This window comes from Salvelinus alpinus, chromosome 5, assembly GCF_045679555.1.
Source record: "Salvelinus alpinus chromosome 5, SLU_Salpinus.1, whole genome shotgun sequence".
NCBI classification, from domain to species: Eukaryota; Metazoa; Chordata; class Actinopteri; order Salmoniformes; family Salmonidae; genus Salvelinus; species Salvelinus alpinus.
In genome coordinates this window covers 47,382,062-47,409,502 of record NC_092090.1, presented here as the reverse complement: position 1 = coordinate 47,409,502, position 27,441 = coordinate 47,382,062, and the positions used below count along the sequence as shown (strand labels likewise).

At 43.0% G+C, this 27,441-nt stretch overlaps 1 pseudogene; it reads left to right on the top strand.

The window, feature by feature from the left end:
• LOC139575125 (uncharacterized) overlaps window positions 1-22,136 on the top strand; it is a 101,742-nt pseudogene extending 79,606 nt beyond the window's left edge.
• Window positions 22,137-27,441: the final 5,305 nt, after the last annotated feature.

The window sequence follows — 27,441 nt, the reverse complement described above, 5'->3', positions numbered from 1 at the left end:
TCAGCCAGGACCTGCCAGAGTCCCTCAGCCAGGACCTGCCAGAGTCCCTCAGCCAGGACCTGCCAGAGTCCCTCAGCCAGGACCTGCCAGAGTCCCTCAGCCAGGACCTGCCAGAGTCCCTCAGCCAGGACCTGCCAGAGTCCCTCAGCCAGGACCTGCCAGAGTCCCTCAGCCAGGACCTGCCGCCCCTTATCCCGGTGCTGCCCCTTATCCCGGTGCTGCCCCTTATCCCGGTGCTGGCCCTTATCCCGGTGCTGCCCCTTCATTTAGGTGGTTTTAGTTGGAGGGTGGTCATTGGGAGGGGGATACAGAAGCGGGGAGTGACTATGGTGGTGTGGGGACAGCGTCCGGAGCCTGAGCCACCACCGTGGTCAGATGCCCACCCAGACCCTCCCCTGGACTTTGTGCTGGTGCGCCCGGCGTTCTCACCTTGAGGGGGGGGTTCTGTCACGTTCCTGACCTGTTTTCTGTTTTGTATGTGTGTGATGGTCAGGGCGTGAGTTTTGGGTGGGCAGTCTATGTTTTCTGTTTCTATGTTGGTTTTGGGTTGCCTGGTATGGCTCTTAATTAGAGGCAGGTGTTTTGCGTTTTCCTCTAATTGAGAGTCATATTAAGGTAGGTTGTTCTCACTGTTTGTTTGTGGGTGATTGTCGCTGTGTCTGTGTATTTTGCACCACACGGTACTGTCTCGTCTCGTTCGTTCGGTCGTTCCTGTTTATGTGTTCCTCGTTTCATGTAAGTTCATAGTTTAGGTCTGTCTAGTTCGTTTTGTTATTTTGTTAATCATTCAAGTGTATTTCGTTTCGTGTTTTTCCGTCTTGTCAAATAAACATTATGTATTCATCACCCGCTGCGCCTTGGTCTACTCACTCACCGAGGGACGGCCGTTACACCTTGGTAGACGTGTGCGGGTTGTTAATGTTACTGGAGTGTGTGGCCGGTGTAGATTGCCTCCGCGTTGGGTTTTGATCGGCTTACACGTGACCAAAAGGACCAGGGTTGCTGTGATGCCCTTATATGGCAACTCCTCTGCAAAGTACAAATGAACAACGAAAGGGGGCGTGAAAAGCCATGCCAGTCCAATGGCGACGTGTACAGACAAAAGTACAGTAACTAGCTAGCATGTACAGCATTCACAAAACAACAGATAAAAAGTGAATAAATGACTGAAATGCTTACATATCACAATATATTGGTGGGAGACCATTCTAACATAATGTAAGTGGCCGTATAAACAAAATATCAGTGTTTTTACAATTGTCATGGGACAATTGTATTGTAACCTACCTCTTCCATATGGGTACAGTAGAAAGGGAAAAGGTAAGGGGGGCAAGGGATGTTTATTCGGGGGCATGTAGAAGGAGAAGGAAATGTACAATATTAAAAAGGGCACTTACAACAACAAAAGGAATGTACACCCAATATCAGGGATGGGAACTATTCAGATTTTGTGCAATTATACAACATGAAATTCAACACTTGTTGCATGTGTATGTGATGTTACTGCGTGTGTGTGTGTGCGTGCGCGTGCACCAGTATGTATTGCGTGGGCGTCTGTGTGTGTAATGCATAGGTGTGCGTGCTAATGTGCATGTGCTTCTGCCTAGCTGTGTGTGAATGTGCCTGTGTACGCCTCATCTAAATCCTGAGCGGCGGTCCTCCCTCCATGGCAACACATTCACTAGAAGACTAAAACTGCACCTGCATCCATCAGCAGAGAGCAATCCCTCCAGCTGCAATCTCTGCAGTCCTTAGATAAGACCACATGGGCCGCCCGGGTATTTAGATATACACTCCAGCCACTGTAGTTTTACATTCAGATGTGTGCATGCCTTGGCTGGGAAATGATGACTTTACATTCCCAAGAGGCAGCTATAGAAATCCAATAAGAGGAAATATCTCCCGCACTCACCTTTAACCACACACACACACACACGCTCTCACACACACACACACACACACACACACACACACACACACACACACACACAGAGAGTTTGCCAGTAGAGAGGTGAGAGCAGAAACACACAGAGGCACCGTTGGGGTTTATGAATTTGAATGTGTTGAAATTCTTTATTTATTAGATAGACTTGCTCAGCCCAGTGGGAGAGAGAGAGAACGGAGAGAACGAGGAGAGGGGAAGAGTAACGGTGAAGTGAGTGTCATGAGGAATGAGGAAGACAGAAGTAGAGAGAGAACGTGCATGTGTGAGACAGAGGAGTAGGCATAGAAGTGTTTGGGAGAGAAACAGGGAGGGAGGGAGGGATAATACAGTGGAATCTGGAGACTGACTCTTCAAAGAGACTTTCTATACCTGGAGTGAAACACAGAGAGGACCTCCCTGTCAGAATTCCATTCCCTTCTCATCCATCTCATCCATCCCTTCCCCCTCCTGTAACTTCCAATCCCATCCCTCAATCCCTCTATCCTCCTCTCCCCCCTGTAGCCTCCTCTCCAAATCCGCTCATGTCCTCTCTATCCTCATTAACAAAGAGAAAGACTGCGACACACAGAGGTTGGGACACTTTGGGGGAATAGGTAGCGTGGGAGGAAGAAGGAAGAGGTGGAATGGTGAAGGGGCAGAAGAAAAGAGAGGAGAAGAGGGCAAGGAAGCAGAGAAGGAGAGGGGTGTCAAGAGAATACATGTTGGATGAACACACCAACTACCGCCCCCTCCACCCATCAGACATGACAACAGAGAAGTGGGGGAAGAAGGAAAGGAGTGAAGAGGAGGAAGGTTTTGAGGGAGACAGTGGTCCTCATTGGTAGGCCACGGCTCAGGGCCCAAAGCGTTCATTAGCAAACATGGCTCAAGCTAATTAGTTCTGCAAACACTACGTCCTTATATACTCACCCACGCTCACACACACATGAGCATTTAGGGAGTGGAAGAATAATGAGAAACAAACAAAACAGAAAGAGTGTTCGTGTCGAGGTTTCTGTTAGGAAAATGTGGCACCGGACAACGTGAACGGGAAGATTTGAATTTACCGGGCATTTGAGAAATTTACCGGACCCATATGCATTGGGTGCATAACCCATTAGGGCGTCCACTCACGGTGCTCAGAATGACAGAAATCAGGTTTCGATTATGCTAATGCATCTTAACAAAACATGCAACTCGTGCATTGAAGCAGCCAATAAAACATAATTTTCAAACATTTGCCAAAATTCAATTAGTGGGTAAACACCACTCTAAACAACGCCCCTGATAGCAGTTCCATATGTGACAGCGATTCAGGTTTCAAACAATTAAGTACGTTTTCAAAATGCATACCGCCTTCAGCTCACATTGTAAAATGGTGGGTGACGCCCTGAGAGCCTGTTACCTGCACTTGAATGGTGAAAGGGAATAAACTGAGCAAAAAAGAAACGTCCTCTCACTGTCAACTGCGTTTATTTTCAGCAAACTTAACATGGTGTAAATATTTGTATGAACATAGCAATATTTAACAACTGAGACATAAACTGAACAAGTTCCACAGACATGTGACTAACGAAAATTGAATAATGTGTCCCTGAACAAAATGGCGGTCAAAATCAAAAGTAACAGTCAGTATCTGGTGTGGCCACCAGCTGCATTAAGTACTGCAGTGCATCTCCTCCTCATGGACTGCACCAGATTTGCCAGTTCTTGCTGTGAGATGTTACCCCATTCTTCCACCAAGGCACCTGCAAGTTCCTGGACATTTCTGGGGGGAATGACCCTAGCCCTCACCCTCTGATCCAACAGGTCCCAGACGTGCTCAATGGGATTGAGATCCGAGCTCTTCGCTGGCCATGGCAGAACACTGACATTACTGTCTTGCAGGAAATCACGCACAGAACGAGCAGTATGGCTGGTGACATTGTCATGCTGGAGGGTCATGTCAAGATGAGCCTGCAGGAAGGGTACCACATGAGGGAGGAGGATGTCTTCCCTGTAACGCACAGTGTTGAGATTGCCTGCAATGACAACAAGCTCAGTCCGATGATGCTGTGACACACCGCCCCAGACCATGACGGACCTCCACATCCAAATCGATCCCGCTCCAGAGTTCACGCAGATGAGTAGGGACCCTGGGCATCTTTCTTTTGGTGTTTGTCCAGAGTCAGTAGAAAGGCCTCTTTAGTGCCCTAAGTTTTCATAACTGTGACCTTAATTGCCTACCGTCTGTAAGCTGTTAGTGTCTTAATGACTGTTCCACAGGTGCATGTTCATTAATTGTTTATGGTTCATTGAACAAGCATGGGAAACAGTGTTTAAACCCTTTACAATGAAGATCTGTGAAGTTATTTGTATTTTTACGAATTATCTTTGAAAGACAGGGTCCTGAAAAAGGGGCGTTTCTTTTTTTTGCTGAGTTTATATACCAACGACCTTCCTTATGTCTTCTCTGAAACTCAAGCTACTATATTTGCAGATGATACTACAATTTATACAGCAAGACAATCAGTTCAACAGGTACAGCAGGCTTTACAAGTAGATTTGGAAAATATCAGGGAGTGGGTTTGCCGGAACAAACTTGTTAAACACCAAGAAAACCAAAGTTATGTTGGTCTGTTCCACCAGGAAAAGGCCTACACAGCATGGGATACAATTACGTTTGGGAGGAGTACAAATTGAGGAAGTGGCAGAAACCAAACTGCTGGGAGTGCAGCTAAACAACTGCTTATCATGGTCGTCTCAAATAACTAATCTATGTAAAAAATAATAATAATAATAATAAACTGCATGCACGATCAGAAGGATAGCAAAATATTTTCCAGGAAAGATTCTTAAGCAAATAACACAAGCATTAATTGAGAGTCAGGTGAACTACTGTTCTGTGGTCTGGGGAAATGCAGCATCAAGTGAAGTTAGGAGGCTGCAGAATGCACAGAACCAAGCAGCAAGGATTGTTTTAAGGTGGAGATATGGTTCTTCTGTTGCAGTCATGCGCAATGTTCTTGGTCGGTCATCAATCAACAAGATAATTGAAAAAAAACATGCTTATTTTAATTCATAATATACACCATTTTAAACTGCCAAACTCTATTCACAACAGTATTCAGTTGGTAAGAGACAGACATTCTGTAAATACTAGGAATAGATTGTCCATCATCTATGCGGTATCCAGAGAGAAAATAAAAATAGGCAAAATAACATTTCGATTTAGAGCAATAAAGAAATTGAATTATTTAACTGAAGAAACCAGAAACCTTTCAATATATACATTTAAACAATACTTTAAAACCATTTAAATATAATACATAGGAAGGTTGTGCTGGACTATGGTAGATGAAGAATCAATCTATCTTTTCAGACTGTTAAAGTATTTATCGGGTCAACATGTCAGTGTATTATGTCTGTTAGTAACAGTGTGTTATATGTGAAAATGTGATCGTATTATAAATTGTATTTTAATGTTTAAGGACTCTTTGAAGATTAGTCCAAATGAGGACTAAAAGAGATCCTAATAAAATAATTTCAAAATCAAACCCGAGTACTCCGTTCTGCCACCTCTGGTCTTTTGGCCCGCCCACCCCTAAGGGAGGGCAGCTCCTGCTTAGTCCAGTCAAAGTTCTTCTCTGTCCTGGCACCCTAATGGTGGAACCAGCTTCCCCCTGACGCCATGACAGCAGAGTAACCTGCCCATCTTCTGAAAACACCTGAAACCCTACCTCTTCAAAAAGTCTCTTAAATAATCACACAGCATCCCCCTCACCCCTCCCTTGAAAGTATAATAAGATGTCCACAAGGCATACCACTGTTCTCTGTGCTCTTCCTGTGTTGCTGCGTGAGGAAGTCTTAGGATTTTTTTTTACCATTCAAGGTAGGTTTCTTGTCATTCTGGTTACTGTTGATAATTGTGTCCATTACCAATGAACCCGCCCCTATACACCTGTGGTGATCTGAGAACATTAGAAGGGTGAATATAGTGTTTAATTTATCTAGCCAACCATCGGTCAGGGTGGATATATTGCTATATAGCATGTCTGTCTAGTATTCTCATCTCAAGTGCATTTGTGTATTTCAGGTGGAGGATTGTGACGAGCCAGAGCTTGGTGATGCACTTGTAGCCTTATTTACAATCGTTAGTGACAATGACGAACATCAAGTCCACTACAATCTGGTCAAGATCTCAGTTGTCCTGGAGAGTGAAGTTGCTGGTGACCGACCTTCCCAGACTAGCTGACGCTTAACTGGTAATGTTGCGTCTGATCTATACTCTGTATCTGTTATTCCAAAGAACTGTCCAACACTTTCAAGTTCATTCAGAAAATCCTGCTCGGTTTAGAAGATGGGAAACTGAAGCCAAGGATAAAGGGTCTGAAGAATGATTTGATGATACATGTGTAGACATTGACCAAATGACAACGACTGGCTGAAAACACACTTTGTCCTTGTTTCTACATTACGAATGTGGCTTAAGGCTGGATTCTCTAATTTTTTTATTTATTCACGAGACATTGGGTTGGATTGAGTTAGAACTGTTATGTTGAGCTGTGTCTAGAATACAGTACAAAATATACAACTTTCAAGAGTATTTGGTTTGAAACAGAAAATGAAGTCTGACATAAATACATATTTACATTTTAGTACACTCTTATCCAGAGCAACATCGACAGATTCTTTTCCACCTAATCGGCTCGGGATTTCGAACCAACGACCTCTCGGTTGCGTGCCACCCTGTGAATGAATGCCTATACCTATATTTTTATAAGTGCCTATAGGGAGGAGAAACTAAATAAAGGTTTCTTGCCTCCTTGTGTCTTTTTCTCAAAACCCATTGGATGAAAAGGTCAGAGGGGAGGGACCTCTTAACCTGTCATCCAATGGGTTTTGAGGAGGCAATAGGCAAGAATGAATCAAGGAAATGCAATTGAGATTTTTCCAAGAAGTTGATTTGGGATTCAGAGGAGGATAGACCATATTTCCTTGCTTTGTAATAACCTGTTCTTTGCCAATGGCAGAATCTCAATTGGATTTCCTCGATTCCTTGTGTCCTCTCTTCTCATTAAGACCATGTTTTTGTGCCAGCTCTCCATTATGCGTGTGTTTATGTAATTTTTGTATGAAATTACTGTACATTGAGTTGGCACAACTTCATTGGTTCAAAGCGTGTTGAGTTGTTACAACTTAATAAAATTTGTATATTCAGTTTCCTTAAACCACTTGAGTAGCATGTTTTCATGTTTAAGTAAGCGTAACTCATATGTCCGTAAGTCAACTTCACTCAAAAGGGTTATGTTACAATAACATAGTATATTTAAGTGAGGTCAACAACATCATTTAAGTTAGCTTCTCTCAATAGTGTTATGTTATATTTACATTGTTATTCAAACCACTTTTTGTGCTTACTCAAACATTGACAGTACAGCATACTCAAATTACTAATTTTTCAAACTCAAATGGTTCGATGCATTCGGTTTCCTTAAACCATTTGAGTAAACCCAACTCAGGTTTTACAGTGTCAATTAAACACAAACACACACGCATGCATACACGTACACACCTACCCTTATACCCGCCACAGAGAATAAAACCAATTATGAGCTAAGAGGAGATACCGTCAAGGTGGAGTTACGACTGAGAATAAGACTGATTTCCCTGTCGAGCAGATTAACACACAACTGGAAAACCTACACACACCCACATATATACACATTGTCTACACACACCAAAAACACACTACTATGCTGGACAGTAGGGATGGCCCAAGATAATTACTACGCTCAGGGTTTCTTAGTAATGAGATACAAAGCAAACACACACACACACACACACACACTTCTTAGGGTTCATATAAGATATTGACAGGGAACAGTCCATTAGTTAAAGAGCAGAGGCAGAAATCAATTGTGAGCATACACTATTCGTGCCTCTGCAATCTTTACACCTCCCCTCCTATTTTTTTTACTACATTTACTCAGTTATTTTTGGTAGGAGAGAGGCACAGAGCACAAAGCAGAGGCTGATAAATGCTGGATGTAAATGTCGTCATTAATATTCCTAACTGCCTGTTTTACACAGTCTGAATTAAACTATATCCTAAATGGGGGATGAGGATATGTGGGAGGGGAGAACAAAATGCAATATTAATCAGGGATGCTCTTATATTGGAATAAACTGTCACATACACACAAGCATGCATATAGACTACAGTATGTATGCTCCAGGAAAGCAGAGGGACATACAACCGCAGGTCTCGCGTGGATCACATGTCTGGTGACCTCAGTTGCAGGGGACTAAACAAAACAGAACTGCTGATATGGTCTACATCTAAATGAAGTGTGTCTGTTTGGCTTGACATGTAAGTGGATCAGCTCTTTCCCCTCCTCCAGGTCTCATGGCATGTCAGTCTAATTTAGCTATGTCCTGTACACACTCCAACACTAGCCTGACCCATTCTTTACACTCTTAACACCGCATATATACACACACACACACACACACACACACTCCATTATGCAGTGCAGAACCCTAGTTTCCTTGGATACCAGCATTTTACACACACAAGCACGATGGGTCGTTCCACCTCAAAAAGCAGAAGAGGATTTCAACACACCACTTCAGATTGTTCTGAAATCGGTTCTGTAATTAGTAAAAGATACGATTAGCATTCGTGAAACATTATTTTGTTCTCTGAGAAATGAAGCTAATTGATTGCACCCAAACTGGCCATTCTAATTTATAGGTTTCAGATAATATTCAACAAATATAGTACCTAATATCCGATTTGGGCCAAACGTCTCCCTACCAATGAGTAAGACCAGGGTGTGACTAGGGGGTGTTCTAGGTTTATTATTTCTATGTTGGTGCTCTGGGTATGGTTCCCAATTAGAGGCAGCTGAGGTTCGTTGTCTCTAATTGGGGATCATACTTAAGGGTTCCCTGTTTCCACCTGCTTTGTGGGATATTGTTTTGAGTTAGTGCATGTAGCACCGCTGATGTCACGGTTCGTTGTTTGGTTCTTTTTGTTTGGAAGTTTCGCTTAAATAAATATGTGGAATTTTAATCACGCTGCGCCTTGGTCCGTCTCTCCACACATCGGTGACATCAATGGAAAAAGTCCCAAACACAAACCGTATAGTGTTTTGCAATGTTAACGGTATTGGTTTGGGTTTAGCTTAGTTTAATGGTAAATATCACTAATCACAATACACATAGAGCGGTTTCCTGATATATACATTGTACTATTATGTTTATTTGTCACATGCACAGGATACAGAAGGTGTAAACGGTACAGTGAAGTGATAACTTGCATAGAAGCAATATCTAAAACAGAAAGTGTCCAGATAAAAATGTTTTATACATTTTTGAATCATTATTAGATGACGTTTACCCGACACACTAGTCTAAATTGATGAGTCATGTGAAGGAAATGCTATAACCACATCTAGCTAAGTGGATGGGTCACTATTGTCTAGACATATACACATGTTCATGAAATACAATAGATGGCCGTAATCACCCCCAGACACATCTGGGTCTAATTAACTAGCTAAACAATTGTCGTGTCTTTGGCATCGTTAAACTGAAGACGTATTTTTATCAAATAAATTCTCTGTAATTATTATTACGTGATTAAACTAACTTAATCATGCAAATGTAATTAACTAGGAAGTCGGGGCACCAAGGAAAATATTCATATTACAAATATTTTCATATCTGATCAATTAGTCTTCTAATTAATGAATTATTCTTTACCTCACGTTAGTCTCATTCCAAACGTCGTAAATTGCTGGTTATCTGCACAAACCCAGTCTTCACTATGAATCATCCATACATCAATTGTCTCAATCATTTATTTATGAACTAACTAAATAATCACAGAAATGCACACACAAACAAAGTAGATATGGTTACAAGGTAATGATAGGGGATGTGCCCTAGTGGGCTAAACCGGCATAGCGGCTTGCTAGACAAAGGGACTGAGAAGGGCGCGAAAGATAAAAGACACTACAAAGTTGATAATTATAACAATTGAAATGCTAATCCTTTGCACATGAACGCTCACTCATTCGGGAATAATTGCAATCAATATATATATTTACGCTCAGTGTGTCGTCGTGATCTCTGTTGGAAATTTAGTTTCTGTTGGAGAGTTTGTCCACCCTCTCTCTCTCTGCCGTGGTTAGAATGGATAGTTCAGAGTAACATTCAGCAATGTTGTTATAGAATAGATGTTTCGGCGGTTGTCGGTCTTCGCATTCACGGGTACATAATTTCTAGCTGCAGACTAGTAATTAGTATCGAAGAGTAGCTCTTATTCTGTCTGATCGATAGTCTCAGAGTTTAACCACGTGGTATAGTTAAGAATTCAGCAATCTACTCAAACCTTAGCCCTCTCGGTTATTGAGGTAAGCTGGTCTGAAGATAAATTCCCAAGGTGGGAGTTATATTCGGAAGAGCAGAAAAAGGCTGTCCCATGACGCCAGATCAATGTCTGTGCTCATTGGGCGGACCAATGACTTAGTTAACTTTAAAGGGAATTGGGTTCCCTTTCATTAAACAGTTTAAAATCACATTACATCATTTCCCAATCTCATCGACAGCCATCCGGTGTACACGGTGAGACACCTCATGAGGTTTCGACCTCGGGGCTGGGGTTTCCAGTACCTGGTTGACTGGGAGGGTTATGGCCCGGAGGAGAGGTGCTGAGTCCCCGCTAAGGACATCCTGGACCTGGCCCTCATTGCCGACTTTCACCGCCGGCACCCCGGTCAACCAGGTATGCGCCCAACTAGGACGCCAGGTGGAGCCCCTGGGGGGTATTGTCACACCCTGATCTGTTTACCTATCTTTGTGCTTGTCTCCACTCCCCTCTAGGTGTCGCCCATCTTCCCCATTATCCCCAGTGTATTTATACCTGTGTTCTCTGTTGGTCTGTTGCCAGTTCGTCTTGTCAAGCTTACCAGCGTGTTTTTCCGTGCTCCTGTTGTCCTAGTCTCTGTTTTCTAGCCCTCCCAGTTCCGACCAGTTCTACCTGCCCTGACACTGAGCTCGCCTGCCTGACAATTCAGCCTGCCCTGACCTCGAGCCTGCCTGCCTCCCTGTACCTTTCTGACTCTGACCTGGTTAATGAACTTCAGCCTGTCCTCGACCTGCCTATTGCCTGCCCCTTGTATTTTAATAAATACCAGAGACTCTAATCATCTGCCTCCTGTGTCTGCATCTGGGTCTCGCCCTGTGTCATTATAGAATATAATCTAAATCCTATAAATTAAAATGGCCAATTTGGGTGCAATCAATTGGCTAATTTCTCCTAAATCAAATTACATTTCAACAAAATAATTTTTTACCTGTTTCTAACTACAGGAATGATTTCAGAACAATCTGAGATGGTGGGTGTCATGGCTTACTGAAATGACATGGAACGACTGGAATGAGAGATTATGTGTTTAGGATGTGGGGGTGGAGAGTGGGATAGAGAGAGGGAGAGAAAGAGGGTGATGTGTACCCTCGGATGGAGGGATGATGAAGCGAGAGAAGTGTCCCAGGACGGAGGAGTAATCTGGCCCTGCGATGATGAACACCCCTCTCAGGCTCATTCATCATCAGGATGCGACAGGGCCTCTGGACTCTCGTCGTCGATATCATCAGAGTGTGACGGGGACTCCCCACACATACATTACACACAGACACGTTCCATAGAGCGCCAGGCAGTTTAACGCTTGGTGGTTTCAATGGCCCAGTTGGTTGGAGGTTGGTGCTTTCAACAGCAGAGTTGGGGATTTGAGGCAATGATACAATTTGAGAATAAAATTACTATTATAACTATAATAAAGCTTCAATGAAGCTTCTGGATAAGTGTCTGGCCAAACTAAGATAGACATGTTTTTTTTTCTACTCTCAAAATAGCACCCTGCTTCAGTCCACAGAACAAGACTCCTTAGCTAACTGACCTCCAGGTCTGTGAATATGGGGAATGAGGGAGTTAAATTTAGCTTGGTTAGCAAATCAGGCCAGTGTTCTCTCCTCTCCAGTTAGTGTGGCCAGGATCACCAAAAATATCACGTAATATTACAAAATATTACTGTAATTTTACGTACTAAGAGCTTTGTGGAAACAGGAACAGAGGACCACAAGGAAATTTCAGGAATCCTTCATAGACACCTCTGATCTGCTGACAAAGTCCTATTACGGTCAAATAAGGAAGTAAAAGTAAAAGTAAAAAAATACACGTTTTTGGCATGAGCTAACAGACCAGGTCCTGAACAGACCAGCGTCCTTGACAATTATTCTCTATGACGGTTATTTTGACGTTCTTATGAGGGGGAAAAACTACCATCGAGATTATTCCAAACCAGTCTATACCTAAAATATATAGAGAAGAAAACCCAATGCTGCAATATCCAAGTTTCTCAAATGTTCCTCAAATGCTCCAGAGTAGCAATATCTCAGGTTACTTATAGAGATATTCTTTACTACATTTCATTCAAACGTTACTATATTTGGATAAATATAGGCCTACACTATACATACAGGTGCCTACACTATACATACAAGTTATACAATATAGAGTAATCATATGCTAAGATTTTGCTTTACTGCATTTCCATTCAGCTTGGTGGTACATCCAGGCTCCATAGTGTATTCAGTCACAAGCTGACTATGGTGAGTTTCTATTCAAGACAAGCTGCTACATTTCCATGGAGCTCAATACAGACTGGCAGGCTCCACTATAAAAATATTACTGGTGAGAGTCTGATGAGATCGATGCTGTTCAGGCTTTATTACATTTCCATAGAGCGTAATATTGCCAGGCTCCAATATAGCTTTATTTCCTTCTGCGTTAGGTGATCCTTCAGGAGGAATTAGCACTTTCATCAATTCTACCCATCGCTGCGCCCAGGAAGAGTCGTGTGATTGGCTAGCCGTTGGAGCCGCCTCACTGGAGGCAGGCTGTGATTGGCTAGAGAGGGATGTTCATTAGAGAACACTTGGACACGTGCTGACCCCTAGAAGGTTCCAGAGCATGTGATAAATTAGCTATTTTTCTCTGTCCTACACATACTACACACACACACACACACACACACACACACACACACACACACACACACACACACACACACACACACACACACACACACACACACACACACACACACACACACACACACACACATGCACACACACGCGCGCATGAAGGCTACTGTATAAACGCACGGAAACAAGCATCTTCCACACTCTAACAGAGGTGTGTGCACCCACCCACCCACCCACACACACATAAATCCCACCTCCTCCCCCACTCTTCCAAATCCTGCCTCGCTACCAACTAAAATTAAAAAGAGAGAGAACAAAAATGCATTGCCTGCATGCTTCAACAACGTGTTATTAACCCCTTATTGAAGCTTAAAAAATGCTTATTGAAGCTCAAATTAAGATCCCAACACAGCCAAACTGCTTCATTTGCATTCTGGATGAAGCCTCTGTGTTGTAGGCAGAGCTGACAGCTGACCTTGATGGAGAGATCCAACCCCATAAGAAGTGAGCTGTACAACCATTTTTTATTTATTTTAGGAGTGGGGCAGTCCCACTCCATTATTCTTTTTTTAGTTTTCATATTTGATAGGACAGTGAAAGAGAGGGTCGGATTCGAACCCACGCTTGCACCGGAGGCGGCGGTTTATACCACGAGACCACCCCAGGCCACTGTATGACTATTTCTTACAAATATTTAGAAAGCTTTTCTATTTAGTGAGCTTTTCTGGTAGGGACTGAGCCATACAATATCTCTCCCATGTTACATGAGACTGGAAAACAGCAGAGATAATACAAAGAAAGGAGGATAGTACAACACAGATGCTGTCAAAACAGTGTGCTCCATTTATCACCGGATGCTTCGTATATCCTGAACCTGTCAAATTACCTGGATATGTGTACATTACCTTGAAGTGCAGAGTGAATACATATTAACAGCTGAACATCATTGATTGAGGATGCCCCACAGTATCTAGGCCCAGAAAATGTTACATCTCCAGAATTGCAAAACCCATTCGCCTAGGTGTCTGAGTGTCCCTAAAAGCTATTCTTAACCATTGGATTACGATGTTCAGTACGCGCACACACACGGACACACGCACACACACGGACACACACACACACACACACACACACACACACACACACACACACACACACACACACACACACACACACACACACACACACACACACACACACACACACACACACACACACACACACACACACACACACACACTATATTCACTGTGTAGCGCTGTATGAAAATGTGTGTGAGCCTTGGTTAAAATTCACTCTGACAAGTGAACGCAGGTCTACTTCACATAACACAGACTGTTAATGGAGCTTAACAGAAGTGAGACATGTTTTAGAAATATGGGTTCTGGAGGGTAAAGATGGAACTCTTCCACCTCTAAGCATCTTTGGGAACCAAAACCATAACTGTGGATCAGACGCTGAGAGAGGTATCAGAAATACAGACACATTCACTGAACTATCAACACACACACACACACACCACAGAGCAATCGTGTTACTTTCCACCGCGTCTGAATGTGTTTCAACCCTTCATTTCAAACGAAAAGCTTTAAAGAGCGAGAGAGAGAGAGAGAAAAATAGTGAGAAAGTGAGAGAGAGAAGGAAATCATGGAGAGAGTGTAAGAGACTTTGTGGATTCCAGTGAGAGCGACTGGCAAAAATAGAATACTGCACCTCAGAGAAGACTGGGAGGAAAAAGGGAGAAATTGAGATGAGGGAGGGGGAGGCTCTGAATGGACTGTATCAGCATACCACCCCCCCCTGCCCCCCCTCTTTCCTCTGCCTCCCGACTGCTCCTAACTGTCCAGCCCTTCAATAAGGAGGTGGGAGTTGGAGCAACACTACCCTACTCTTCTACCCCTCCCCAGCTAGATAGGATGTAGAGGAATTCCCAGGTAACCCCACGGTGCCGATGTATGTGGCTTTGTGAGAGAAAGAAGGATGGAAGAATGGAAAGGAGAGTAGCATGAGGGGAAGAATAGAAGGAGGCGGAGGGGTCTGTACTGGACGCTGTCCCAGTTGGAGTGCTGCAGAGCGGGGTTTGAAGGTGACCTCCCTAGGCTCTACTGTGTGCGTGTCCCTGTGTGCATGCATCCTTCCCCACTCACAGTGTGTGTATGTCCCTAGCTCTTATCTCCCTCTCTCCACAGTACATCTAGCTGCCCGGGTCCTCGGCTGGAGTCACACACACTGTCCTTTTCTTATCACAGAGGCCACAGGTCTTTTACCAGAACCCCCCCCCCCCCTCTCCTCCTAACCCTCACCACACATCACCTCCCCTCGGCACTCTTTGCCAACTCCTTGGTTCAGTGAGAAAAACAGCAGGCGTGATGCCTGCCAAGCCCATTGCTCACGAGACTGTTAGGATAAGCTCAATAGGAGTGCAGTAAATAAACCACTGGCAGGGCTCTACAGTGCGAGTATTTCACTCGCATTTGCCCCTAAAAATAGATATGTGCGAACCGGAAAAATAATTTACGAGGTAAAGATTACAACCTACCGTAATCTATTGTTCCCCCGCTGCTAATTGTTTAAAAATAACAGTCCCACATTCCACAAGCAGCATGTGCCAAACACAGTAGAGTTTTCTGTGATGACGTGGTCCAGTCAGAGTGAGAAAAAGGTGAACAACACTGGAAAAAAGTATAGGTACAGGCTATGAGTTAACGTGCAGACATCGCTAAAAATGAAGCCCCTTCAATTTTATTTTAAGCGAAAAAGAGACGAGGAGAAAGAAGAATCCGGAAAGGGGGATTCGCAAGGTTCAACTAATGAAGCCTCTTCACAAGGTTTGCCTGAGGCGGCTAACGTTAGGGATGCTAAGAACAACGTTAGCGTAGCTGCTGAGAACAACGTTAGCGAAGCTGCTGAGAACAATGTTAGCGAAGCTACCGTGACCCCCATTTGTCCCTTCAATGTCCACTGTAGCCGTGGAGGGAGAACATATAGATCCAATGCGAATTGGTTCAAAATGTTCCCATGGCTAGAGTTCGAAAACAACGTCATGTTCTGCAAATATTGTAGAAGGCAGAAATAGGCGGGAAACTCGTCCTTCGTGTCAGGAAACCCACATCTGAAAAGAGATAGCGTAGCAAAACATAACATCTCGCGGTGGCATATCCAGTGCAGAGATCTGCACCTGTTGAGACAGGAGAGACCATCAGGCACGGTGTCAGCAGCCTTGAGGAGGCAAGTGCTGCTGTCTGAGGAGGAGAAGAGGAGGCAGCTGAAAATAAAGATAAACATTGCATACTTCATTGCGAAAGAAGAAGAACCTTTCGTCAAACCTTTCGTCAAATCAACCACCACAAAGTTGACATTAATCCCACATACGACAATGATGTAAGATGTGAGGGGATGATCGGTAAAATTGCTGACATAATGAGAGAGAGCCTGTAAGTGAAGCTGAAAGCCACAAAGTATCTTGCCGTTCTAATAGACGAAGACACTGATATATCCACAGAATGCAAGATTGTCTACTTGCGCTTGTTGGAGGATGGGAAGCCAGTCAATCTCCTGGTCGGACAACAGACCCTTGAGCACTCCCATGCCATTGGTAAATTGTTCCTCTTTATAGGCTTTATTCTTGTGTAAAATTTAATCATTATTCGTAATGGAGATAGAATTTAATTTGTCAGAAACACTTTTGTATAATTGTTCTTTTGTGTTGTCAATCGAGGTGTTTTGGTTGCCACCAAGGCCGCATTTCACGTGGTTGGCCCAGAGGAGGATGGAGGGTCATGGATGAAGAAGTTAATCTCCTTCGGGGCAGATGGTGCCTCCGTGAACATGGGCCACCGTGGGGGAGTGATTGCCCACCTGCAGAGAGAGGCAGGGGGGCATATAATCCCAACCCACTGTATGCCACATAGGTTTGTAACAAATACATTCTCTATGATTTAGTTGTATTTGCTAGCAGATAATGTTAAACAATACTGTGTGTGTGTGTGTGTGTGTGTGTGTGTGTGTGTGTGTGTGTGTGTGTGTGTGTGTGTGTGTGTGTGTGTGTGTGTGTGTGTGTGTGTGTGTGTGTGTGTGTGTGTGTGTGTGTGTGTCTGTGTGTGTCTGTGTGTGTGTGTGTGCGCTAAGTGCTGGAATGGTAAATACCACAGAATTATTGTTTTCGGTTGGCATAAGAGACAGGGGGGAAGGAGATGCTGAATTGTTTTTATTTATTGATTTGATTTGATTTGATTGAATATCTGAAACATACAATATACTTGCAGTGAAGCCGCTCAACAACTACACCATACCAGTCATCCAGCAGACTCCCATTCAGAGCGACACACAGAAGCATCCAGGGTCAATGCCCTGTTCAAGGGCACGTTGACAGATCTCCCACCAGGCCAAAGAAAACGTGAACCCGAACCCTCCAAGATCCCCCCACAGTTCCCCAGTAGCTGTCCCTCAAACATTCGAGACCCCTCCCACAGTCCCCCCCAAGAATAAAAAAAATAAAAAAATAATTCCATTCCCCACCCCCAATGCACCAACAACCAAGAGAATGAACTAAAGAGAAAAAAGAAAAAGACAGATTATGTTTTATTTTTACTTTATTTTTTACTTTTATCTTTGACCATCATTCTATCTCCCGCACAGCAACTCCACTCCCACTTGTCTCCAATTCCACATCTCCACCATCACCATCTCTTAGTCCATCCCACCTATCTCTGCTGGCCACCCTCTTCGAATTTCTACGCAACATATATCTTTCAAATATGCTGTGATGTTTAACGTACAATTTCAATCTATCTAATCAAATAGAATCCACAGATTGCGAGTTGAAGATAAATATTTTTACTAACTGTATTAATATCTTAGTAATTGACTGACCCGGTCTCTCCAGATCTCATAAACAGTACTATTTCTAGGGTCAATTTTAGATCAATACTATGCATTTTCTGCCATTCCTGAACCTGAGACCAGAAACAGGCTACCTGAGGGCAATACCAAAATAAATGGTCTATTGATTCTGTATCAAAATCTGCAGAGCTTCGATGATTTTATGCCCCAAATATTCAACATTTTGTTGGTGGCAAGAATTCTAAATAATAATTTTAGCTGAAAAGCATTAAGTCTTGAATCTTGTGTTGTTTTATACACTGCTCAAAAAAATAAAGGGAACACTTAAACAACACAATGTAACTCCAAGTCAATCACACTTCTGTGAAATCAAACTGTCCACTTAAGAAGCAACACTGATTGACAATAAATTTCACATGCTGTTGTGCAAATGGAATAGACAACAGGTGGAAATTATAGGCAATTAGCAACCCCCAATAAAGGAGTGGTTCTGCAGGTGGTGACCACAGACCACTTCTCAGTTCCTATGCTTCCTGGCTGATGTTTTGGTCACTTTTGAATGCTGGCGGTAGCATGAGACGGAGTCTACAACCCACACAAGTGGCTCAGGTAGTGCAGCTCATCCAGGATGGCACATCAATGCGAGCTGTGGCAAGAAGGTTTGCTGTGTCTGTCAGCGTAGTGTCCAGAGCATGGAGGCGCTACCAGGAGACAGGCCAGTACATCAGGAGACGTGGAGGAGGCCGTAGGAGGGCAACAACCTAGCAGCAGGACCGCTACCTCCGCCTTTGTGCAAGGAGGAGCACTGCCAGAGCCCTGCAAAATGACCTCCAGCAGGCCACAAATGTACATGTGTCTGCTCAAACGGTCAGAAACAGACTCCATGAGGGTGGTATGAGGGCCCGACGTCCACAGGTGGGGGTTATGCTTACAGCCCAACACCGTGCAGGACGTTTGGCATTTGCCAGAGAACACCAAGATTGGCAAATTCGCCACTGGCGCCCTGTGCTCTTCACAGATGAAAGCAGGTTCACACTGAGCACATGTGACAGACGTGACAGAGTCTGGAGACGCCGTGGAGAACGTTCTGCTGCCTGCAACATCCTCCAGCATGACCGGTTTGGCGGTGGGTCAGTCATGGTGTGGGGTGGCATTTCTTTGGGGGGCCGCACAGCCCTCCATGTGCTCGCCAGAGGTAGCCTGACTGCCATTAGGTACCGAGATGAGATCCTCAGACCCCTTGTGAGACCATATGCTGGTGCGGTTGGCCCTGGATTCCTCCTAATGCAAGACAATGCTGGACCTCATGTGGCTGGAGTGTGTCAGCAGGAAGGCATTGATGCTATGGACTGGCCCGCCGTTCCCCAGACCTGAATCCAATTGAGCACATCTGGGACATCATGTCTCGCTCCATCCACCAACGCCACGTTGCACCACAGACTGTCCAGGAGTTGGCGGATGCTTTAGTCCAGGTCTGGGAGGAGATCCCTCAGGAGACCATCCGCCACCTCATCAGGAGCATGCCCAGGCGTTGTAGGGAGGTCATACAGGCACGTGGAGGCCACACACACTACTAAGCCTCATTTTGACTTGTTCTAAGGACATTACATCAAAGTTGGATCAGCCTCTAGTGTGGTTTTCCACTTTAATTTTGAGTGTGACTCCAAATTCAGACCTCCATGGGTTGATAAATTTGATTTCCATTGATAATTTTTGTGTGATTTTCTTGTCAGCACATTCAACTATGTAAAGAAAAACGTATTTAATAAGAATATTTCATTCATTCAGATCTAGGATGTGTTATTTTAGTGTTCCCTTTATTTTTTTGAGCAGTGTATATCAAACCATACACCCTGTACCATGGAATCGGTACATCAGAAATCTCTTCCAAACTATTTTGCAATCGGTATGGTACAGTTGTCAACATCCTGGTCCTCAAATGAAACTGGTATACTTTCCTATTTATGCTACTTTATTCCTCCGCCAGTTTTGATCCTTTATATTGGGCAGACAGACCAGTTCCCTACCTCCTCCCGCTGTCACCTGCCACCTCCATTTTTGGGGTAATGCTGTAATCAATTGGTTGTACTCTTGGATTAAGCAGACCTTCTCGTACAATTCTGATAACTCCATGAAGGACATAACTACGATTCCGATTTACAATATCATTCAAGAACAAAATACCCTTTTCAAACATCTTTCCGATCAATACAGGTATTTTATCAACCATCACATTTGAGTTCAGACATAATATTTGTTCTATCTTTTCATGGGGATGAAATTGAAAATTGTAGCCAGCTCTGCAATGCTTGTTTGAAAAAGAGAGATACTTTGAAAAAAGTATCCTTTTCAATTAATTGAAAATGAGACATGGCAATCTGCACAAAGGCAAAAAGGCCATTTTTAAACAATGGATGAGCTTTTCTTAGTAATCTACTTGAGAACCATTTAGGGGTCAAGTAAAACTTTTGAATAAATTAAGCTTTTAAAGAAAGGTTTAGTGCTATTTAATCATCTCAACCCACCCAATTCATATTCATTATATAGATAGGCACGCTTTATTTTGTCTGGTTTAGCATCCCAGATAAAGCATTTTTGCTCATATGATTTGAAAAATGAATAATCAGGAGTAGGCAGCGCCAAAAGTAAGTGAGTAAACTGAGATATGACTAAGGGGTTAATCAGGGCAATTTTTACATAAATAAACAGGTATTTACCTCTCCATGGTTGTAGGATCTTGTCTATTTTTACATTTATAGTTTTCTAATGAAATTCATTGTGGAGAGCTTATTTATATATTTTGTGATATGAATACCAAATATGTCTACTTCACCATCAGCCCATTTTATAGGTAAACTGCAGGGTAATGTAAAAGTAGTATTTTTTAAAGATCCAATCCGTAATATTGTACACTTATCATAATTAGGTTTTAGTCCAGAGTACAGAAAAGTTATCTAGATCTCGATGAGACATTGCAGGGATCTAGCTTGCGGACTTAATATAAAACTTGAGTCATCGGCATACACGGACAACTTTGTTTTTAAGCCTTGGATTTCTAATCCTCTAATGTGGTTATTGGATCTGATTTTAATAGCCAGCATTTCGATGGCCATAACGAATAGATATGGTGACAGCGGACACCCTTGTTTAACTCCTCTTGACAATTCAAACCTCTCTGAGAAGTAGCTGTGATTTACTATTTTACATCTGGGGTTGCTATACATTATTTTTACCCATTTTATAAGAGAATCACCTAAATTGAAAAAATCCAGGCATTTATAAATAAAATCCAGTCTTACTTTAGCAAATGCCTTTTCAAAATCCGCTATAAATACCAGGCCTGGCTTCTTAGATGTTTCATGATGTTCTATTATTTCTAGTAGTTGTCATATATATGCAGCACATGGAGCACCTGGTCGTAGCATCAACAACAGCGGAAATTCAAGGGCGAGCAAAGAAGGTCAGTTTTACACAGGAAATTTAATACCACACTAGTTTAAAAAAATAGGTTCTAGACTCAAATGAACTAGCAGAATCAAGTAATTGACAGGTGACAGTTTATTTACTCACTACTTAACAGATAAAGCGGGAAATGTAGAATGCACTCTTTTGTGTGTTCTGCCATTTTGTCTCCGACGTGTTTGAGGAGCTATCCACACTTAGCCTCACCCTGCAAAGGAATGACCCGATCCTCCCCCAAGCCACGTCAGAGTTGAGGAAGACAGGGACCAGACTGGAAGCAGTAAAGCTTAGGGCAAAGGCAGGAGGCATGCTGGAGAAGATACAGACCACGCTTGCTCAGCAGCATGGTGATGAGAGGAGATTTCAGGTGTGTTAGGATGAGAGCTTGTTAGGATGTAAGAGAAATCGATGATTAAGACAGATTCTCAGTGTGAGAATCAATGTATTCGTTGTCCAATAGAATGATTTAAGGATAAGAAGGGAAATGCAGTGGAGAAGTCTTTGATTTTTTTTATTGGGAGACAGACAAATGGCCAGACATTTCATTGTGTGTTGGTCTGTGTGTCTCTGTGTGTGTGTGTGTGTGTTATTTATGTTAAAGGGAATAACACTGAAGGGGAATCTGAAAGGCTTCATGGACCTCACCAATCCCCAGATGAAGCAGCACATGGAGGCGGCCATCAACATCGGCGTGAATGATCTCAAAGCCAGGTTTGGTGGTTTGCTGAAGGATGAGGGTGTCCAGACCCCAGTGGAGTCTTTCAGAGTGCTAAACCCTGACACATGGCCAGAAGACCAGGCCAGCCTTCTCACCTTTGGCGATGATGGTGTGGCAGACCTGATGAGGCATTTCAAAGAGCCTCTAGAGAGGTAAGAATTTATTTGACACTGGGACAATGTTATGTTTGCATATTTGCAAACTCACTTTCTCTGTTCAATCCTGCAGATCGGGGTGCAATTTGGCTGCAATCCAGGATGACGGGCTGAAAATCCTGGTCAGCCACAATTTCAAGGACAAGTCATACAGTGGCCTGTGGGAGACCACGTTGATAAAGGACCCCTACAGGCACGATTACAAGGTAGGCTAACAGTCCTGAGTGGTTATGGTTGGTTTTGATAAGTTAATGGGAAGAGTTTAAATGAAATTGAAAGATATCATATTTTCCCTAGAACATACTGGAGTTGGTGCAGCTTATGCTGGTGCTGCCCATTACAGCCGCCCAGTGTGAGCGAGGCTTCTCTGCGCAGAACCGGCTTAAGAATTCGACAAGAAGCTGCCTTGGGGTCTCAACCACCGAAAACCTCATGAGGATCAGCCTGGAGGGGCCTTCTGTCGAGGAGTTCGATCCCACTCCTGCCATGGACCACTGACTGACCTCTAAGCGTGCCAGACGGCCAACATACAAAAGCAGCTGGACAAATTATATCCTTTGCGTCTAGTGGGCACGGGGGGTCAATGTGTGATTTTGGTGGTATGTGCTGATGCACAGATGTGTGTCCCTCAGTACACGCACACACACTCACACACGCAGTGTACATATGTATGTAATACATTGTTTGTTAATGAACTCTGTGTTACTTGAAAAATGTTCACTGTGCTCCTAAATTTCTTTGTGTGCTCCTACATTTGTTTCATTTAAGAGCACATGTAACAGTTAGCGTAGAGCCCTGCCTGGTCCTAACAACACTATCACCACTAACAGTTACTACACACAGTTCCAAAAGGATTCTTCAGCTCTCCCTATAGGAAAAACATTTTTGATTCCAGGTAGAACCCTTTTTGGTTCCATGTAGAACCTTTTTGGGTTCCATGTAGAACCCTCTACAGAAAAGCTTTTCCATGGAACCCAAAAGGGTTCTACCTGCAACCAAAAATGGTTTTTCAAAGGGTTATCCTATGGGGACAGCCAAAGAACCATTTAAGGTTCTAGATAGCACTATTTTTTCCTAACAGTGTGGAGCCGAGAGAACTGACCTGAAAACAGACAAAACACACACACACATGAACGATAGGTTAAAACTTTTAGAGCAGCAGCTGCACTAGTGATTTCTAGAGATGATAGTGATATGAAGGGAATCAAATGTAGATTTCACTGTACCACCGAACCACTGCAGAGGCTCCCACTGGGCACAGACGTCAGTTTAATGTGACATTTTTGATTTACATTTTGTTGAGTTGTCAACTAACGTGAATTCAACGTGAAATCAATATTATTATTATTTTGCTGAACAATTAAGAGAAATGTCGGTTATTTTCCGTTTTTTAAACAACTAATTGACTGGACATCAGTTAACTTATTTGAATTCCATTTTGTTCTTTTTTTTCTGCGAGCTCAATGTGCACATTGCGCTGCAATTTTTTTTAATAGATTAATCAGATCATGCCCGAACTCTGTGATGTAGTAGTTTCCAACAGACCAATGTTCTACATAGTTTAGCATAGAAAATAAGATAACTACAATGGCCATAATCAATTGCACGCCTACTTGTCCGGTCTGTGTTTCTTTTACGCCTGCTACGTAGGAGACAGAAGTGTGCGCGATCAAGAGGGATACATAGAAAACAGTTGCTTCGTAAGGTATCTTTACCTGAAAATACATGATCTAAGTGATCGATGGTTGGTATTCAGCCGTCATAAAAGTATACCTTATTGTCAGGATGGTGTATTGGAGGCGAAGTCAAATGCAGGAGAGTAGATTATAATGAACAGGCGCACTTTATTATAGTTCCAAAAAAACGAGAGCACTACATGAAACAAACGCGCTCAAAACACGGAACATAAAAGTAGAGCGCGTAAACTAACACCACCTAACATGAAAACAATTACACACAACACATGATGGTAAACAGAGGGTTAAATACAAGTAGCTTAATTGGGGAATTGAAAACCAGGTGTGTATGGAAACAAGACCAGACAAATGGATATACGAAAAATGGAGCAGCGATGGCTAGAAAGCCTGTGACGTCGATCGCCGAACGCCGCCCGAACAAGGAGAGGGGCTGACTTCGGCAGAAGTCGTTACACTTATTTGCTTTGAAGAACTACTGAAATAGTGATTTTGTCAGACAGCATAGGCAGCAGCTCTATAGAGATAAGATAATAACTTGGAATAAAAAAAAGTCATCAAATATTTTAAAATATTTTATTAAAGTAAAGTAATGTTAATAAATGATGGTTAATAAGTGATAAGCAGTAATGGGCAGTCACTACCATCATGGGACTTTTATTAATTGTTTTATTCTGTGTTGTTACAGCATTCAACCCACATAATGCATAGTGCATTTAATGTTTAAAAAAATAATAGAAAACCAAATTTGAAAATTTTGTTTTTTTTAATTTTTAGAATCGAACCAAAACTGAAACGACCTCAAATAGCACTAATCGCTCGGCACTAAACAAATGTAACCTTGCCATTGGATTTAGGTTACAAATTGGGTTTAAAAAAAAGACCCTTACGTTGATTACTTTTTGAAAATCCAATCAGTTTTCCACGTTGTTTCAACGTCATCACATTGAATATTTTATGTGTGTGTGTGTGTGTGTGTGTGTGTGTGTGTGTGTGTGTGTGTGTGTGTGTGTGTGTGTGTGTGTGTGTGTGTGTGTGTGTGTGTGTGTGTGTGTGTAACGTTGGATCGTGTTGCAGTGCTTTCCCTGTCTTATGCTGAGATTACATTACTGCAACATCCTTGAACCACCACTATCCCTGGCTTCCTGCTTACACAAGCACTTCTCCCGCCGAGAAATGACCAAGATTACCTATGCAAGGTGTGCGTGTGTGTTGTTTTTTGGGGGAGTGTGTGTGTGCGCGTGCATGCGTCATGCGTGCATGTGTATAGGGGATGAGAGGTGGCTTGTTCTCCAGATTGAGGTTGTAATAGCTTGACGTAGGGCTAGAGACACAATGGGAGAACATGAGGAAATCCACTTAGCCTGTGACCCAGAGCGAGGGAAATGTAGAGAGAGAGAGTGAGAGAGCTGCACTGAGTATCATCATAGAGGCTAGCCCAGCATGAGCCTAGGCACAGCTCTCCTCTACTGTACGTCATATGTATGATGACTAAGCCCATGCAAAAACACTGACGGTAGGCTATTTCCTACAGTCTATCTATGGGGTATATATATACACAGTATAACACTGTGACAAAGCTAGGCTAGCATTGGCTTTGATTGGATTGGGAATGCAGCCAGGCAGTGTGATGTAGTACAGTGAAACAGGCAGAGGCTGCAGGATGTTGGGGCTATCAGATATAACATGGCTACAGTGCACTGAGCTGTGGGAGCAACACAGTCATATTTCTTCTCTGATTGGTGTTTGGTGGGTAATTGGTGTCGTGCTGTGAGAGCAGAGGATGGGTCTGTGAGCACGCTAGGGGGGAGGGGAGGAGACACAATTCCCCTGGCAACTCTACCAACCAACCACCGCTGCCAGTGATATCCATCACCCCGTGGGCATGATTACCAGTACAAGCACCATACACCACTGGCACAGTGCATCATACTCAAACAAACACACACACCTGCACGTTCAAGTACAAAAACACACACATCCCAGAAGTGATGAGGAAGTGCTGCTTGATTCAGCCTACGCACACAGTGTAGGCCCTACACACTCACTTCCCCTGTAGCTGCTCAATTAAAAGACACATTTCAAAGGGAACTCCCCAAACTAACCTGACCTGTTCATTCCTTTCAGGCACATGGTAGCAATTATTTATCTGATTTCTTTATTTCTAGCTTGGATGCCTGATTTTATTACTGTGACATAAGAGGAGATTGATTCCTCCCTTAAATAATTCCTCCCTTAAATAACTTGAGGCGGTAACTATAGCCTACTCAGCCAGTACTAAAACTAGCCGGCTGTATGCACCATAGAGAATACATACAAGTCACTTCCCAGGGCAGTGATGTTGAGTCCAATTCTATTATTATGACATCAAATGGTGGTGAGAAAATAGAAGCAGGTCTATAGTGGGTAATAACACCTATTATTTCATTAAAAAAATTATTATCGAATGCTTTTCGTTTGCAGCAAAACTCTCCAAGGACCATGTATAAGACACCACACTTTAAAACCCTCTCCTTGCCACGATGATAACTACAATTCAATTACTGAAAGGTGGTGAGCCATTTCAAAGTGAATTAATAGATTCAAATATATTTCATTAGATTATACTGATTGCTTTTGATTGGTTCTGACTGGGGATAATACGACCAATTGGAGAGGGTAAAATTGTGGGTAATTGAATTCCCTAGCTTCAGTAAAGACCTGGGCCCGAGCGCCTTTTAGATCATAATGAATCAGAATTTATGGAAAGGGAGGACCTGATCCTAGATTAGCACTCCTACTCCGAGACGTTTTGAGAGTACAGTCCCAGCTCATCAAATATCACTCCCATCTGACTCTATGGCGTTCGTGTGGAAAGACAAGCACGCATTTGAGATATGGAGAATAAATAGTGGTGATTATTTTTTATAAGCATATATACACTGAGCGTACAAAACATTAGGAACACCTTCCCAATATTGAGTTGCACCCCCTTTTGCTTTCAGAACAGCCTCAATTCGTCGGGGCATGGATTCTACAAGGTGTCGAAAGCGTTCCACAAGGATGCTGGCCCATGTTGACTCAAATTCTTCCCACAGTTGTGTCAAGTTGGCTGGATGTCCTTGGGTGGTGGACCATTCTTGATACACACAGGAAACTGTTAAGCATGAAAAACCCAGCAGCATTGCCGTTCTTGACACACTCAAACCGGTGCGTCTGGCACCTACTACCATACCCTGTTTGAAGGCACTTAAATATTTTGTCTTGCCCTCTGAATGGCACATACAAAATACATGTCTCAATTGTCTCAAGGCTTAACAATCCTTATTTAACCTGTCTTCTGCACTTCATCTACAATGATTGAAGTGGATTTAACAAGTGACATCAATAAGGGATCATAGCTTTCACCTGGATTCACCCAACTGGTCAGTCTATGTCATAGAAAGAGCAGGTGTTCCTAATGTTTTGTACACTCAGTGTATATAAACACAGTTTATTATGCTTTGTCCGCATGACAGAGATTAGTCAGAGAACAATAGATGTCGATGGTTATCAGTATTCTGAACAACAGAGGAGAATTACCGTAATAAGAGAAGAGGGTGATTCATTCTAGATGAATGTCATTTCCATTTA